General features: G+C 40.5%; 1 non-coding gene across 1 annotated transcript; it reads left to right on the top strand.

The window, feature by feature from the left end:
* Positions 1-299: 299 nt before the first annotated feature.
* Positions 300-406, top strand: LOC132506577 (U6 spliceosomal RNA). The gene has a single exon (XR_009535898.1). It is a non-coding gene; the product is annotated as a U6 spliceosomal RNA (small nuclear RNA).
* Positions 407-16,301: the final 15,895 nt, after the last annotated feature.

The following is a 16,301-nucleotide window of genomic DNA, read 5'->3' as shown; positions in this document are numbered from 1 at the left end:
AGCTAGTCTATGGGAAATTCTTTTAAAGCATACAACTCATATATGAAACAAACTCATTAGAGCTTTTCCCAAATTTAGTGATAATCCTAAAAATTTACATGTCATTACTAATAATGAGTTGTGGAACTGAAAGTAAATTTTCTAAACCATCAAGAGCCGTATTAATTTTTCATCAACCATGCTAGAAAAAAAGTTAGTTAGAATTATTTATTTTCTCTATAGAAAGTATTTTTATCAAGTTATTGTCATATGAAGACAGAGTATGCAGCCTGAGCATATAGGATAAAAATATTACAGAGGTGTTCGCTTTGGCAGCACATATACTAAAATTGGAAGGATACAGAGAGGATTAGCACGGCCGCTGCGCAAGGATGACACGCAAATTCGTGACACATTCCATATTTTTTAGTGGGAAGCAGCTGCATAGCACAGGGAGATCAGCTCGCTGCTTTATGACCACCTAGAGGGGTGGGATAGGGAGGGTGGGAGGGAGATACAAGAGGGAGGGGATATGGGGATATATGTATATGTATAGCTGATTCACTTTGTTATAAAGCAGAAACACACCATTGTAAAGCAATTCTACTCCAATAAAGATGTTAAAAATATATATATTACAGAGATTTATTTATTAATCATTAATAAAAATATTTTTTAAATTTTGTGATGTGCACATTTGTCAGCTTTTAAAATTTGGAATCTGCTGCGGCTTCTTTTTATTCTAAATAAATATTTATTTTCACACCTGATTTTCATATTTTAAATTTTGTATTCTTTGACTTAAAGAGTGTATGTAACATAATGTAACTTTCAGATCCCACAAAATGTTAAAATGTCTAAGCAGTAGCGATATTTATTTCTCATTTAATAAAACATCTAGAGATAGAGGTTTCAGAGAAAGTAGATTCAGCACCTAAACACTGTCAGGGCTCTGTATGGCTTTTCTGTGATTTTCTTGGTTTTCCCCTCATTACTGTAAGAGGCTGCTATGGCGCCAACAATCATAGGATCAGTAACATCTAAAATTATGAAGAAAGGAAGATGGGCTCACTCTTTTCTCAAGTCTCTCTCTTGTTGTTAGGAGGGAAATCTTTCCCCAGTATTCTCCAGTAGATTTCCCTTCGTATCCCATGATCCAGAAATGGTCATATGGCCTAATCTAAAGCAGTCATTGACAAATGGGAGTAGGATTATTATGATCAAGCTAGAAGTCAAAATTCATCCCCTGGGACAAGACGCCTTGCCCTGAATGCCTGAATGAAACAGTACCCTACTGTCAACAAAGACGGAATGACTGTTAGTTAGGCAACCAACAATGTTCACAATAGCATCATTGTCCCCTTTTTGTCCCCTTACATAAACAAGTTAAGGCTTAGTGATATAAAGTGTTGTGTCCAGAGTCACACACCTAGAAAGTGGTGAGGACCTTCACCTCTATATAAAACCTATATGTGTTTGACTCTGGGATTCAGCTCATGTTCTATGCTATGTCATATAGCCTTCCCAACCCATGAGGCCACTGGTGTACACTACAAAGTTGTAGAACTTTAGGGAGCACGGTTAGGTGCTGAGGAAGGAGTATAGGGCAGCAGAATGCTTGCCAGAAAATCTCACAGGGTCAGAGAGGAAGAGGGGGCTCTGGGTCTTTGTACAGAGAGCAAATTTCAATACAATAGGGACCGTTACAGGTACCCAAGATGCATTTCATTGTTTTTGAGTGAATAAGGGAATTTCAGGTAGGGGGGGATGACATAAATAAAATAATAGTAGAAAGTTAATGGATTGAGGGTAAAGAAAGACTGGGCTTGAATCAAATATCTACCATTTACAAGATGTGCTTCTCTGTTGAGTTTCTTCTTCTTATAAAACCTTGTGTTTTCATAGGGGGATATCTAGCTCCAGCTTGATAGGGTAAAAGAAAAATCAGAGGAACCACCAGCTTTACGCCCCTTCCTCTACAGGGGAGGAAACTGAGACCCAGAGAGGTAAAGTGACTTGCCCCCAAATCCCAGCCAATTCGTACCAAAGCCCTCATCTACAAATCCGGGTTACTTATTTCTCAATCTGTCTTTTAGACCCTGAACTGGGAAGGCATCATTCTATGCTCAATTCCTTATACAATCTACTCAGATGATTTAATTTTAATAATATACTTCTTTCCTTGTGGAAGCATGTGTATGATGACACTTAGCTGCACCATCTAATACTATGATTAAGTGCTACTTTTGAATTACTGTCTCCATTTCCAACAAGGTGTTTGAGAAGTGTCAAACCCAATAGAGATCAGGGATAATATTCCACATAGGATTAGTATGATTACTAGCAGGCGTGCATTCCACAGGATACCTTTCATTTCTGGTCCTGCAGAGTCACTTATGCATCCATTCATTCATTCCACAAGATATACCACACACAAAATATGCTGCTGCAAACTCAATGTATAAATGTAATCAGAAAGAAAAAATTATTAAAAAAAAATAGGTCCTGACAGATGGCTTCACAGGCGAATTCTATCAAACATTTAGAGAAGAACTGACACCTATCCTTCTCAAACTCTTCCAAAATATAACAGAGGAAGGAACATTCCCAAACTCATTCTACAAGGCCACCATCACCCTGATACCAAAACCAGACAAAGATGTCACAAAGAAAGAAAACTACAGGCCAATATCACTGATGAACATAGATGCAAAAATCCTCAACAAAATACTAGCAAACAGAATCCAATAGCACATTAAAGGGCTCATACACCATGATCAAGAAGGGTTTATCCCAGGAATGCAAGGATTCTTCAATATACGCAAATCAATGTGATACACCATATTAAAAAATTGAAGGAGAAAAACCATATGATCATCTCAATAGATGCAGGAAAAGCTTTTGACAAAATTCAACACCCATTTATGATAAAAACCCTCCAGAAAGTAGCCATAGAGGGAACTTAACTCAACATAATAAAGGCCATAGATGACAAACCCACAGCCAACATCGTTCTCAATGGTGAAAAACTGAAAGCATTTCCATTAAGACCAGGAACAAGACAAGGATGTCCACTCTCGCCACTATTATTCAACATACTTTTGGAAGTTTTAGCCACAGCAGTCAGAGAAAAAAAAAGAAATAAAAGGAATCCAAATCGGAAAAGAAGAAGTAAAACTGTCACTGTTTGCAGATGACATGATACCATACATAGAGAATCCTAAAGATGCTACCAGAAAACGACCAAAGCTAATCAATGAATTTGGTAAAGTAGCAGGATACAAAATTAATGCACAGAAATCTCTTGCATTCCTATGCACTAATGATGAAAAATCTGAAAGGGAAATTAAGGAAACACTCCCATTTACTACTGCAACAAAAAGAATGAAATACCTAGAATAAACCTACCTAAGGAGACAAAAAACCTGTATACAGAACACTATAAGATACTGATGAAAGAAATTAAAGATGATACAAACAGATGGAGAGATATACCATGTTCTTGGATTGGAAGAATCAACATTGTGAAAATGACTATGCTACCCAAAGCAGTTGACAGATTCAATGCAATCCCTATCAAACTACCAATGGCATTCTTCACAGAACTAGAACAAAAAATTTCACAATTTGTATGGAAACACAAAAGACCCCGAATAGCCAAAGCAATCTTGAGAAAGAAAAACAGAGCTGGAGGAATCAGGCTCCCAGACTTCAGACTATACTACAAAGCTACAGTAATCAAGGCAGTATGGTACAGGCACAAAAACAGAAATATAGATCAATGGAACAGGATAGAAAGCCCAGAGATAAACCCATGCACCTAAGGTCAACTAATCCATGACAAAGGAGGCAAGGATATACAATGGAGAAAAGACACCCTCTTCAATAAGTGGTGCTGTGAAAACTGGACAGCTACATGTAAAAGAATTAAATTAGAACACTCCCTAACACCATACACAAAAATAAATTCAAAATGGATTAAAGACCTAAATGTAAGGCCAGACACTATAAAACTCTTAGAGGAAAACATAGACAGAACACTCTATGACATAAATCACAGCAATATCCTTTTTGACCCAACTCCTAGAGAAATGGAAATAAAAACAAAAATAAACAAATGGGACCGAATGAAACTTAAAAGCTAAAAGCTTTTACACAGCAAAGGAAAACATAAACAAGACAAAAAGACAACCCTCAGAATGGGAGAAAATATTTGCAAATGAAGCAACTGACAAAGGATTAATCTCCAAAATTTACAAGCAGCTCATGCAGCTCAATATCAAAAAAAGAAACAACCCAATCAAAAAATGGGCAGAAGACCTAAATAGCCATCTCTCCAAAGAAGACACACAGATTGCCAACAAACACATGAAAGGATGCTCATTTAGAGAAATGCAAATCAAAACTACAATGAGATATCATCTCACACCGGTCGGAATGGCCATCATCAAAAAATCTAGAAGCAATAAATGCTGGAGAGGATGTGGAGAAAAGGGAACACTCTTGCACTGTTGGTGGGAATGTAAATTGATACAGCCACTATTGAGAACAGTATGGAGGTTCCTTAAAATACTACAAATAGAAATACCATACAACCCAGCAATCCCACTACTGGGCATATACCCTGAGAAAACCATCATTCAAAAAGAGTCATGTACCAAAATGTTCATTGCAGCTCTGTTTTCAATAGCCAGGACATGGGAGCAACCTAAGTGTCCATCAACAGATGAATGGATAAAGAAGATGTGGCACATATATACAATGGAATATTACTCAGCCATAAAAAGAAACGAAATTGAGTTATTTGTAGTGAGGTGGATGGACCTAGAGACTGTCATACAGAGTGAAGTCAGAAAGAGAAAAACAAATACTGTATGCTAACACATATATATGGAATCTAAGAGAAAAAAAAAAAAGGTCATGAAGCACCTAGGGGTAAGACAGGAATAAAGACACAGACCTACTAGAGAATGGACTTGAGAATATGGGGAAGGGGAAGCTGTGACAAAGTGAGAGAGTGACATGGACATATATACGCCACCAAACGTAAAATAGATAGCTAGTGGGAAGTTGCCGCATAGCACAGGGAGATCAGCTCGGTGGTTTGTGACCACCTAGAGGGGTGGGATAGGGAAGGTGGGAGGGAGGGAGACGCAAGAGGGAAGAGATATGGGAACATATGTATATGTATTAACTGATTCACTTTGTTATAAAGCAGAAACTAACCATTGTAAAGCAATTATACTCCAATAAAGATGTTAAAAAATAAAAAAAAAAAATACACACAAAATGTCACCTATTTTATAAGGATTAAAAAGAATCAATGGAGTGGTACATGATTTATAAGAAATAGAACCCATACCCTATATTGCTGCTTGTTGAATAGCCACCCTGTTTAGGCAACGGAAACCCTGAAAGAAGAGTCAAGTCAAGTCTGTCTGAGACAAACGAGGTTCTGCCGTGAGCCCTTGGGGTTGGTTTGGTTTGTGCTCCTAATAAAAGGAGAGCCATCCATTTGGAAAATCCAGGCACCGCAGAGTCTGAGTTTCTATGAGATGTTAGCATCTCAGGGCTCAACATAAAATCCTGTGTTCTAAAGGCTTCTACTTTGTTACACTTTCCCCTGCTCTTGATCATGGAAGACAAAGTATGAGTCATGCGATCTAGGATGTGTCAGGGTCACATTTCAGGGCCATGTTCCAAATAGAAAGGAATATTTTTTTCTGAATATAATAAAAAAGTTCTAGCACTGCTGTTACTATCTATGTGACCCCGAACCTGTCACCTCAACTTCCCACACCTGGTTTCTTCCTCCCGAAAGCAGTCTTCCTGAGGCCCATGGTGTTTATGAGAATGGGTCCAGTTTCGTGCAGTAAGTAACCATTTCTGAGCACCTAACAGTCAGTAACTCATTTGACAAATGTGTTGATTCCTTCTCTGTATGTTCCAAGCACTGTGTCAAGCTCCAGAGATTTAACAATAGAACAAAACAGAATCATCCCAACTTCTAAGAGTTCATGGTCTACCAGGAAAGACAGGCTTAAAGTATAAGAGATGTGAATTTGAAACCAAAAGGTGAGTATTGGGCTTCCCTGGTGGCACAGTGGTTGAGAGTCCACCTGCTGATTCAGGGGACACGGGCTCGTGCCCCGGTCCGGGAAGATCCCACATGGCGCGGAGCGGCTGGGCCCGTGAGCCATGGCCGCTGAGCCTGCGCGTCCGGAGCCTGTGCTCCGCAACGGGAGAGGCCACAACAGTGAGAGGCCTGCGTACCGCAAAAAAAAAAAAAGGGAACCTTCATAACATCATTGGAAAACAGAAAGACAGGGACATTACTGGACCAGAAACAATGCGAAATCCCTATGAAGAAGTAGATAGGATCTGATCAAAGGAAGGAAAATTAATGGGAGGCTTGGGAACAGGACTGGCTGCAGAATTTGCAGGGCCCAGTGCAAAGTGAAAATGCTGGGCCCAGGAAAATGATTCAGAATTTCAAGATGGCGACACCAGAGAATTAAAACACACCCGGAGGCCTTCTAAGTGCACAGCCCATCAAGAAGAAGAACGATTCCTTTCTCTTTCCTGGCAAGGACTCAGCCAATGAAAAGCCATGGACACTGCACAGGTCACATGCCTATGAAGTCGGACTGCTGGGGGCAGTGGATACCATGAGCACGAGGGGGTTGGGAGCAACAATTATGGGGATTGGTTTGGAATCAGGGTTAGAACCACGGCAGTTGATTAGTTTAGGGCCTGTCCTCTCCCAGGCCTGAGACCCTCTACTTGTTCCCGTCAATGGGCAGAATTGGTTCTTCCAGGCTGGGGTGCTGTCTTCATTGGCCAGGACTGCTGTGACAATGAACCACAAACTGGGTAGCTTAGACAACAGAAATGTATTGTCTCCCAGCTCTGGAAGGCAGAAGTCAGAAATCATGGTGGCAGCAGGGTTGGCTCCTTCTGAAGGCTGTGAGGGGAGCCTGTCGCATGCCTCTTCTCTAGCTTCTAGAGGTTTGGTGGCAATCTTTGGTGTTCCTTGGCTTGTGTACGTGCATCACTCCAATCTCTGCTTTCAGCTTCATGTGATGTACTGCCCGTGTGCATGCCTCTGTGTCCAAATTTCCACTTTTTGTAACACACCACTCACACTGGATTAGGGAACCGTCCTACTCCAGTATGACCTTATCTTAACTAATTATATCTGCAACGACCCTATTTCTAAATAAGGTCATATTCTACTCAATATTTTGTAATACCTATAAACGAATCTGAAAGAGAATGTATATTCTTTGCTGTACACATGAAACTAACACAACACTGTAGATCAACTGTACTTCATTAAAAAAAAAAGGGGGGGCACATTCTAAAGCACTGGGGGTTAGGAATCCAACATATGAATTTGACCAGGGACACAATTCAACCCATAACAGGTAAATAATGAGTGCTTGAGCCACAGGGGCAGGGTCACGCCCTGGTACAGACTCCTTCACTCCTAGGAGACTAATAGGCAGGAAAATCACAACACTACACACCTCACCTGGCTGCACGACGCTCCTCTCCACGGCCATCACAGGCAGCAGATGGCCGTGAACAGACAGCAGCAAACAAGGGTCATCAAACACTGGGGGCAAACCAAATGTCAGGGAATTAGGATAGCTGCTCATAAAGAATATCATTTGATTAGACTGCATCACCTATCCAAAACAGATGGACTTTTCATAATCTCCTGACATGTTACCTTAATTACCCAACAGGTGCCGTCATCTCTTATGCTACCTTACCCGCTGCAGTCAGGTTACAGAGTTTGGAAACGTTATGACTTGGCTTTTTGGGTTATCTAAGATCAGAGGTTGTCAGCTTTGGCTACACACTAGAGTCACCTGGGGGGCTTTGAAAATACTGATGCCTGGGTCCCACGATTTAACCAGTCTGGGGAGTACAACCTGGGCACTGAGATTTTTTTCTTTTGAAAGCTCTCAGGTGATTACATTGCGCAGGGAAGGTTGAGAAGCACTGGCTTGGAACTCTCCCAGAACCCAGCCATCTCATTAAATGTAATGATGCATATCGATTGCAGATGGCATGGCATGGGTTTGTTGGGGGTTGTTTTTTGTTTGTTGCTTCCAAATGCAATGCATCAGTATCTCTGTTCTTTAACTCTGCAATGCCATGTACTTTATTTTCTTTTCTTCAGCCTAACTTCTTTCAGTTGCTAAGAAGCCAAATCTTTGCTGTATGGAGTTTGACTTTTGCTTACAAAAGTGGCACCTCAGCTGGAAAGTGAGGCTGCGGCAGTACAGTGAATTGTACTAAAATGAAATTGAACAGATAATAGGTTTGCATTTAGTGCAATGTATGATTAGGAGCAATAATATGGGCCACAGCGTCTTTTCTTCCAAGGATGCAGGTTGGTCTCGCTTACTCTGTTTAGCAGAAAACATTGGTCTATGGCCTCAGTGAATCTCCCTCCCTCTCCCTCTCATATTCTCTTCCTTTTACTCTCTCTCTCTCTCTCACTAACTCTCTCTTCATTCTCTTTTATTCTCATCCTCTTTCTCCTCTCTTACGTTCCTTTCCATGTTTTCTCTCTCTTCCCCTTTCTCTCCTCAAAATTCTTGCTTTCACAGATTTCACAAGTTAGGCTAGAGGAAGTGTAGATTCAATAGCCAAAACGCTATGAGAATCATGACATTCTCTGTGCAAACCCTACAATCTTCTGGGACATCTCCTATTGCTTCTTGTAAAAGATGTGAGGAGAAACTGCACAGCCAAGAGAACTAAGCTAGGTCTCTAGCTTCTGTTTCCCTCAACCCATGAAGTCTTTCTCTCCCAAAGTCTTCTCTCTCCAATCTGCTATGTCACCATGTTTGCTGGTCCCAGAAACTTACCTGGGGAAGTCGGCTATACAAATGTGGGAAATAATAATAATGATTGACTATAACATGCTTATTACATGCCGCGTACCCTTCTAAGCATGTATGACAGATAAAGAGACAGATGCCCAGAGACAGGAGGTGATTTCAAGCCCAGGTTGTCTGCTCCAGGGTCCTTATATTACGAGCATTTCAGAAGGAGGCAGTGGGAGAGGAAGAAAGATCACAGACAGAGAAGGACAGAAAGAAAGAAAAAAGCAGAAAGACAAAAAGACAGAGAGACACAGAGGGATGAAGAGAGAGAGCCACCAAGATGCAAAGAAGCAGAGACAGAATGGGGCCATAAAACCCAAAACAATAACAACCACAGAGCCGAGAGAGAGACCTGTTTCATATTGGCTCTAAATTGGGTAAAACAACTCCATGTCTGGGGCCAATTTAGCTGAGAGACTCCAACTGTATGAAGTGTAAGTTTGGTTCAGGTATGGTTTGAAGAAAATTCTGATGCCATGGTTCACTGGTTTTAGAAAATGCGTGTTTGTTTCTGGCTCACCTGGTATCTTTTGGAAAGGGAGAGAAAAAAAATCCCCTTTAGTTCTAGCTTCAGTCCAGAAAAAAACAAATAAAAAGTAAAACAGAGTATTTAAGTTCTGTTTAATTCAGCCTTCAGGAAACCAAGGCAAAAAATTCTGATTTTTTTTTCAAGTCTCATCATTTGCATTTGCCAGTTGAGGTCTTCAGACACCTGGTTCAATCAAGTGCCTAACCCAGTACTGTCCCTAGAAGTTAAGTGGGGATAACAACAAGGCAGGGTGGAGCCGTATTTCCTGCATTTGAACTTCCAAGAGCACTCATCCTAGGGAAGTGGGTCAGCCCTTTGGAGGGGGATGGAACTCAGCAGCGATTATAGTTGGTGGAGATACTGCATTGAGATTTTCGGGCCAATCCCATCATCCCCACCTAATCAATTTTGTTTCTTTGTTTTCTCAATGTGGTTGGTGGGTGTGATCTCGGAGAGGGAGCAGTAAGCGGTGGCACGAAGCGAGATCTTAATTCCCTGCCCAGGAATTGAACCTGCGTAGCCTGGATGAAAACCAGGAATCCTAGCCACCAGGCCAGGAAGGGCTAGAGGCCAGAAGCTATTCTTCCCTGGCTCCTGCCCCCAGTGAAAAATTCATTTCTCATGGAGGCAAAAACTGTAAAAACAGGTACAAAGTTTATTATTAGAGACACAGCACAACAACTAGTGGGAGAGCACACAGAGAAACTGTTTAGTTAAGATAGAAGCAAGGCAGAGATGCACACCCAGAGTGAAAGGGTGTGGGCATCCTCCCTAATGCGCGGGAGTGCAGTAAAGAGGCGGTTCGTTCATTTATGTAGGGCAGTTCTTCCAGGTCTCTGTTTACCTTTGGCCAATTATCTGGTTTCTTTTTCCACACCTGCCCTGCCCTAGGACCTTCCCCAACATGCATGTGCAACTTTTCTCCAAAATGGATTCCAGGCCAGAGGCCTATGGGGCGGCCTTAGCATCCCATATTATGGGGTGGTGCCCCCTCCTTTTTGACCCCCAAGGACCCTTTCTGCACATGTGCAATGTCTCCCCTGCCCCAAGGATGGGAAATGCATGACTCTTGATCCTTTACTCAAACAGGGCTTTGTCCCTCTCTGTTCCTGCCATGACTGTTATCTTAGGGCATCCTCAAGAGACAACGCCTGGCTATTTACCCTGTTTCTGTGGTTACTTACATCTCGGAGGGCAAACAGGAAGCTGATTGTAAATGCCTAACCCGGAGCCCATCTATTTCCTGTCTCAGGAAATGCAAACAGGAGGCAAGTTGTATACGTTTGGCCTGAAGCCCATCTTTTTCTCACCCCAAGAAATGTAAACAGGAGGCCAGTTATAAATGCCCAGTCTGGAGCCCATCTACCTCCTGCCTTAGGTGTTAGGATGCTAGAGACCTCAGACTTGTCTTTTGTGGTACTTTGGTGGAACTCTGGATCAATGGGAGGAGTCTTGGGATGCTGTCATCTGCTCATTCCGTGCTGTGGTCATTCAACTGTAAGATGGAGACCTAATTTTATTCAGTAAAAAGTATGTGTTCTTCAGTAGGTGAATGGATAAGTGAACTGTGGTACAGCCAGGCAATGGAATAGTATTCAGTGTTTTAAAAAAATGAGCTATCAAGCCATGAAAAGACATGAAGGAAACTTAAGTGCATATGACTAAGTGAAAGAAGCCAATCTGAAAAGCCTACATACTATATGACATTCTTTAAATTTTGATGTGAACCTAAAACTGCTTTAAAAAAATTGATTTAAAAAATTTTAAAAGGTCTATGTATGAAAGACTTGATAATCTCATTTCTCAGGATGCTGTTAGACACGGAAATTCCCTTTCCTCCTCGTCTTTTCCATCTCTTGTGGTATTGGGTCCTATTTTTTTTGTGTGTGTGTGGTACGCGGGCCTCTCACTGTCGTGGCCTCTCCCGTTGCAGAGCACAGGCTCCGGACGCGGAGGCTCAGTGGCCATGGCTCACGGGCCCAACAGCTCCACAGCATGTGGGATCTTCCCGGACCGGGGCACGAACCCGTGTCCCCTGCATCGGCAGGCGGACTCTCAACCACTGCGCCACCAGGGAAGCCCGGGTCCTATTTTTTATTCATATGAGGTTTCACTTCAATCTAAATTCATCCATGATAAAACACCTACTATGTGCAAAGTTTCTCTATTTTACAAAAGGGACTTTAGTCTCAGAAAGGCTATCAGTATTTCTGAAGGACAAAGAATTAGTACATGATAGAGCCAGGATTTTCCAAATTCTGAGCTCTCCCACTGCCTCTCCATCCTGAAAGTCTACTAGAGGTTTGGCAATCATTCCCATGCAGGTTTCTGTAGGTTCCTATTTAACTCTGGGATTGAAAATTCCTCAGTCTCCCGTTCCATATTGTAGTTAACAAAGACTATCCCGGAACTGGTAAGTGGGAGCCACCAGGACAGGAATTGCTTCCCAGGGCATAGAGCTCCCCAGGGTAGAATGGGTTGCCTCAGGTAGCACTGGCCTCCCCCTCACCACAGATATTCAAGCATACAACAGAAAGACCAAGGATCCTGAAACTGGGATTCACACATGGGGCATCTAAAATTGTCAGATTTTGAGTGTAGAGATATGTATACCTTTCTTCTTGGAGGAGATTTTCACCAGGTTTTCAAAATTTAGTTTTTGACCCAATTGTTGACAACTGTTGAGACCAAAGGTGGAGGAGAGGGTGGAATGAAGTTACATCCCAAACTTGACCATCTGAGAGTCTCCTACTGAGTCATTTTCATGAGTGAATATGGCTCCTCAAGGATAATACCCATCCAGGCATCAGCTGAAAAGTTTGGGTCTCCTCCTCTACTCCATAATAGAACTCAGGGCTTTCCTAGGGTCAGGATGAACATGAACTGTAAATATGCATAAGGGATCTTATTAAGGTGATGGAAATGTTCGAAATGTGTATGTGTGTATTCGACTCTACTAAGAAAAACTATATTAAAAAGCACTAAAAACTAATGTGTAGACATAGAGGACAGACTTGTGGTTGCCAAGGGGGAGGGAGGGTCAGGGGAAGGATGGATTGGGAGTTTGGGGTTAGCAGATGCAAACTATTATATATAGAATGGATAAACAACAGGGTCCTATTGTATAGCACAGGGAACTATATTCAATATCCTGTGATAAAACATAATGGAAAAGAATATTAAAAAGTATGTATATGTGTAACTGAATCACTTTGTTGTACAGCAGAAATTAACACACTGTAAATCAACTATACTTCAAAACAACAACAATAAAAAAATAATGTGTATTAGTTTCCTAGAGCTTCTGTAACCAAGTACCACAAAGTGGGTGGTTTAAAACAACAGAAAGTCATACTAAACTAATTATACCTATAACAATCCTATTTTCAAATAAGGTCACATTTTGAGGTACTGGGGTCAGGACTTCAGCATATCTTGTTTGGTGGACACAATTCAATACACAACAAAGTGAATAACAGTGCTGCTTGCAAATGTGTGTACATTTACAACGTAGATACATTTTATAATATGTAAGTTATGGCTTGTAAAAAAATGAACAGAAACCTCAGTTAAACAGAGTTGGGAGACCAGAAGGGGGAGCTCTCACGCCTCGTGATGATAGCACAGCCCATTGGGAAGAAGACTCCTCTTCTTTCCTGGAGAGGACTCAGCCAATGAAAAGCCACAGACTCTTAGTTTACTATTAGCAGCCACCCCCCCCCAACTTCCTTTCCCTCTCTCCTCCTCTTGTCGTTTGGGGACTTGCAGTGACTCACCATGGTTGCAGACCCTGAATTACAATTCTCTGCTGAGCCCAAATAAACCCATCTTTCATGGAGAAATATCAGCAGTCTGTTTGTTTCAGGTTAACATTTTCAATCAAGTAATTTTTAACGAGTGGCAAGGAGATTTTTCAAACCATTGCTGGGACCCTGAAGTTTATGTAGACTGCACTGAATCTTAACACATCATCTGAAAGTTTCAAAGCCATATTTAGTGAACCAGCTATTCCATCTCTCATGTATAGTTCAGAGACATACTCACATGAATTTAGCTGGTACAAAGTTAGGAACAATCCAAATCTCCATCAGTAGGTAAATGGTAAATAAATTTAAGTATAGCCAACCATGAAATACTATGCAACAAGTACAAAGAATGAGATAATTTGATATTAGTGACATGGAAAGAAATGAGATATATTGTCATGGCCAGAAAAAAAAAAAGAAGTAAATAGTAGACTGACACAGAGAGCATGATACCATTTATATAAAACACAAAAATCAACATCAAAGAAAATTATGCTCCATGTTTTCTGAGGATACATGCATATTAAAATTAATATTGAGCATTTACTAGATACCAGGCACTGTTCTAACAGACTGACACTTATTAATTTCTCAGAACAATTTAACTACTATTATTGTAGCCCATTTAATGAAGAAGAGGTTAAGACACAAAGAGGTTAAGTTACTTCTCCAAAGCTACTGAGTGGTGGGATTTGAATTTGAATCCAGGCTTGTCTGAATTCACTGGGCTCTTTCTGCTCCTGCTGTTATATGTATTCTAGAAGAATATACGTAAAAGTAATTAATGGTCACCTCCAGCAGTGAAGTAGAGGGGAATCCACGACTCCAGTCAGTAGTCAGTGGGATTTTAATTTTTTTACAGTTGTAGGAAATAATATACAGAGATCTGTGTGTCACTTACTGTTTCCCTTAATGATAATATCTTGCAAAACTGTAGTAAAAAATCACAATCAGGATACTGACGTTGGTATAATCCATTGAGCTTGTTCATATTTACCTATTTTTACTCATTTGTGTGTGAGTATTTGGCTCTATGCACTTTTAAGACTATTTTTTTTGTGCAATCTTAGGTTCACAGCAAAATTGAGAGAAAGGTGCAGATTTTCCCATATTGCCTCTGCCCCCACACATGCACAGCCTCCCCCATTATCAGCTTCCTCCACCAGATGGTTCATTTGTTACAACTGATGAATCTATGTCAACACATTGTTATCACCCAAGGTCCCTAGTTTACATTAGGGTTCATCTTGGTGTTGTACATTCTATGGGTTTGGACAAATATGTAATGACTCATATCCACTATTTGAGTATCATACAAAGTATTTTCACTTTCCTAAAAATTCTGTGCTCTGCATATTCATCTCCCCTGTCCCCACCATATATACCTGGTAACCATTGGTCTTTATATTATTTTCATAGTTTTGCCTTTTGCAGAATTCCATATAATAGTTTTCTTGTAGTAGTTTTAGATATATGTTTTAAATCTTTAATCTATTTTGAGTTGATTTTTACTGATGGTCTGAGATAAGGGTCCAATTTCATTCTTCTGCATGTGGATATCCAGTTTTCCCAACACCATTTATTGAAGAAACTATACTTTCCCCATTGTGTGTTCTTGGAAACTTTGTCAAAGATCAATGGACTGTAAATGTGTGGATTATTTCTGGGCTGTATATTCTATTTCATTGGTCTATGTGTCTGTTTTTAAGCCAGTACCATATCATTTTGATTACTATAGCTTTGTAGTACATTTTGAAATAATGTCATGTGATGCCTCAGCTTTGTTCTTCTTTCTCAAGATTGCTTTGGATATTCAGGGTCTTAAGTGGTTCCGTACGAATTTTAGAATCGTTTTTATTATCTGTGGAAAATGCCATTGGAAATTTGCTAATATTTGCATTGAAACTGTAGATAGCATGGGGTGATAGCTTGCACATTTAAAAATATTTTTCCAATCTACAAACATAGGATATCTTTCCCTTTATTTATGTCTTCTTCAGTTTCTGTCATCAAGGTTTTATGTTTTCCAGTATCAGGTCTTTCACCTCCTTGGTTAAATGTATTCCAGTTCTTTTTGATGCCATTGTAAATGGGATTATTTTCTTAATTTCTTTTTCATATAGTTTACTGTTAGCATATAGAAATATAACTGATTTTCTGTATGTTGAATTTGTATCCTGCAAATTTACTGAGTTCTTTTATTAGCTCTAACAGGTTTTTTGGTGGCACCTTTAGGATTTTCTATATATAAAATCATGTCATCTGCAAACAGAGGATTTCACTTCTTCCTTTCCGACTTGGGTGCCATTTATTTCTTTCTCTTGCCTAATTACTCTGGCTAGGACTTCCAATACTATGTTAAATAGAAGTGTTGGGCTTCCCTGGTGGCGCAGTGGTTGGGTCCGCCTGCCAATGCAGGGGACACGGGTTCATGCCCTGGTCCGGGAAGATCCCACATGCCGCGGAGCGGCTGGGCCCATGAGCCATGGCCGCTAAGCCTGCGTGTCTGGAGCCTGTGCTCCGCAGCGGGAGAGGCCACAACAGTGAGAGGCCCGCATATCACACACACAAAAAATAATAAATAAATAACTAAATAAATAGAAGTGTTGAGAGTGGTTTCTTTGCCTTGTTTCTGATCTTCGAGGAAAAGACTTCAGCTTTCGCCATTAAAGTATGATGTTAGCTGTGGGTCTGTCATATATGGCCTTTATTATGTTGATGTACATTCCTTCTATACCTAATCTGTTGAGATTTTTTATCATGAACAGATGTTGAATTTTGTCAAATACTTGTTCAGCTTCTATTGAGACAATCATATGATTTTTATCCTTCATTCTGTCAACGTGGTGTATCACATTCATTGACTTGCATATGTTGAACCATTCTTACATCCTGGGGATAAATACCACTTGATTGTAGTGTATGATCCTTTTAATGTGCTGTTGAATTTTGTTTGCTAGTATTTTGTTGAGGATTTTTGCATCTATATTTATCAGGGATATTGGCCTGTAATTTTCTTTTCTTGTAGATCTTTACCTAGCTTCGATATCAGGGCACGGTTGGCCTCATAAAGTGAGTTTAGGA

The sequence above is a fragment of the Lagenorhynchus albirostris genome, chromosome 15 (assembly GCF_949774975.1).
Source record: "Lagenorhynchus albirostris chromosome 15, mLagAlb1.1, whole genome shotgun sequence".
Lineage (NCBI taxonomy): Eukaryota > Metazoa > Chordata > Mammalia > Artiodactyla > Delphinidae > Lagenorhynchus > Lagenorhynchus albirostris.
The sequence above is the reverse complement of the archived record's forward strand: the minus strand, read 5'-3'. Positions and strand labels throughout refer to the sequence as shown.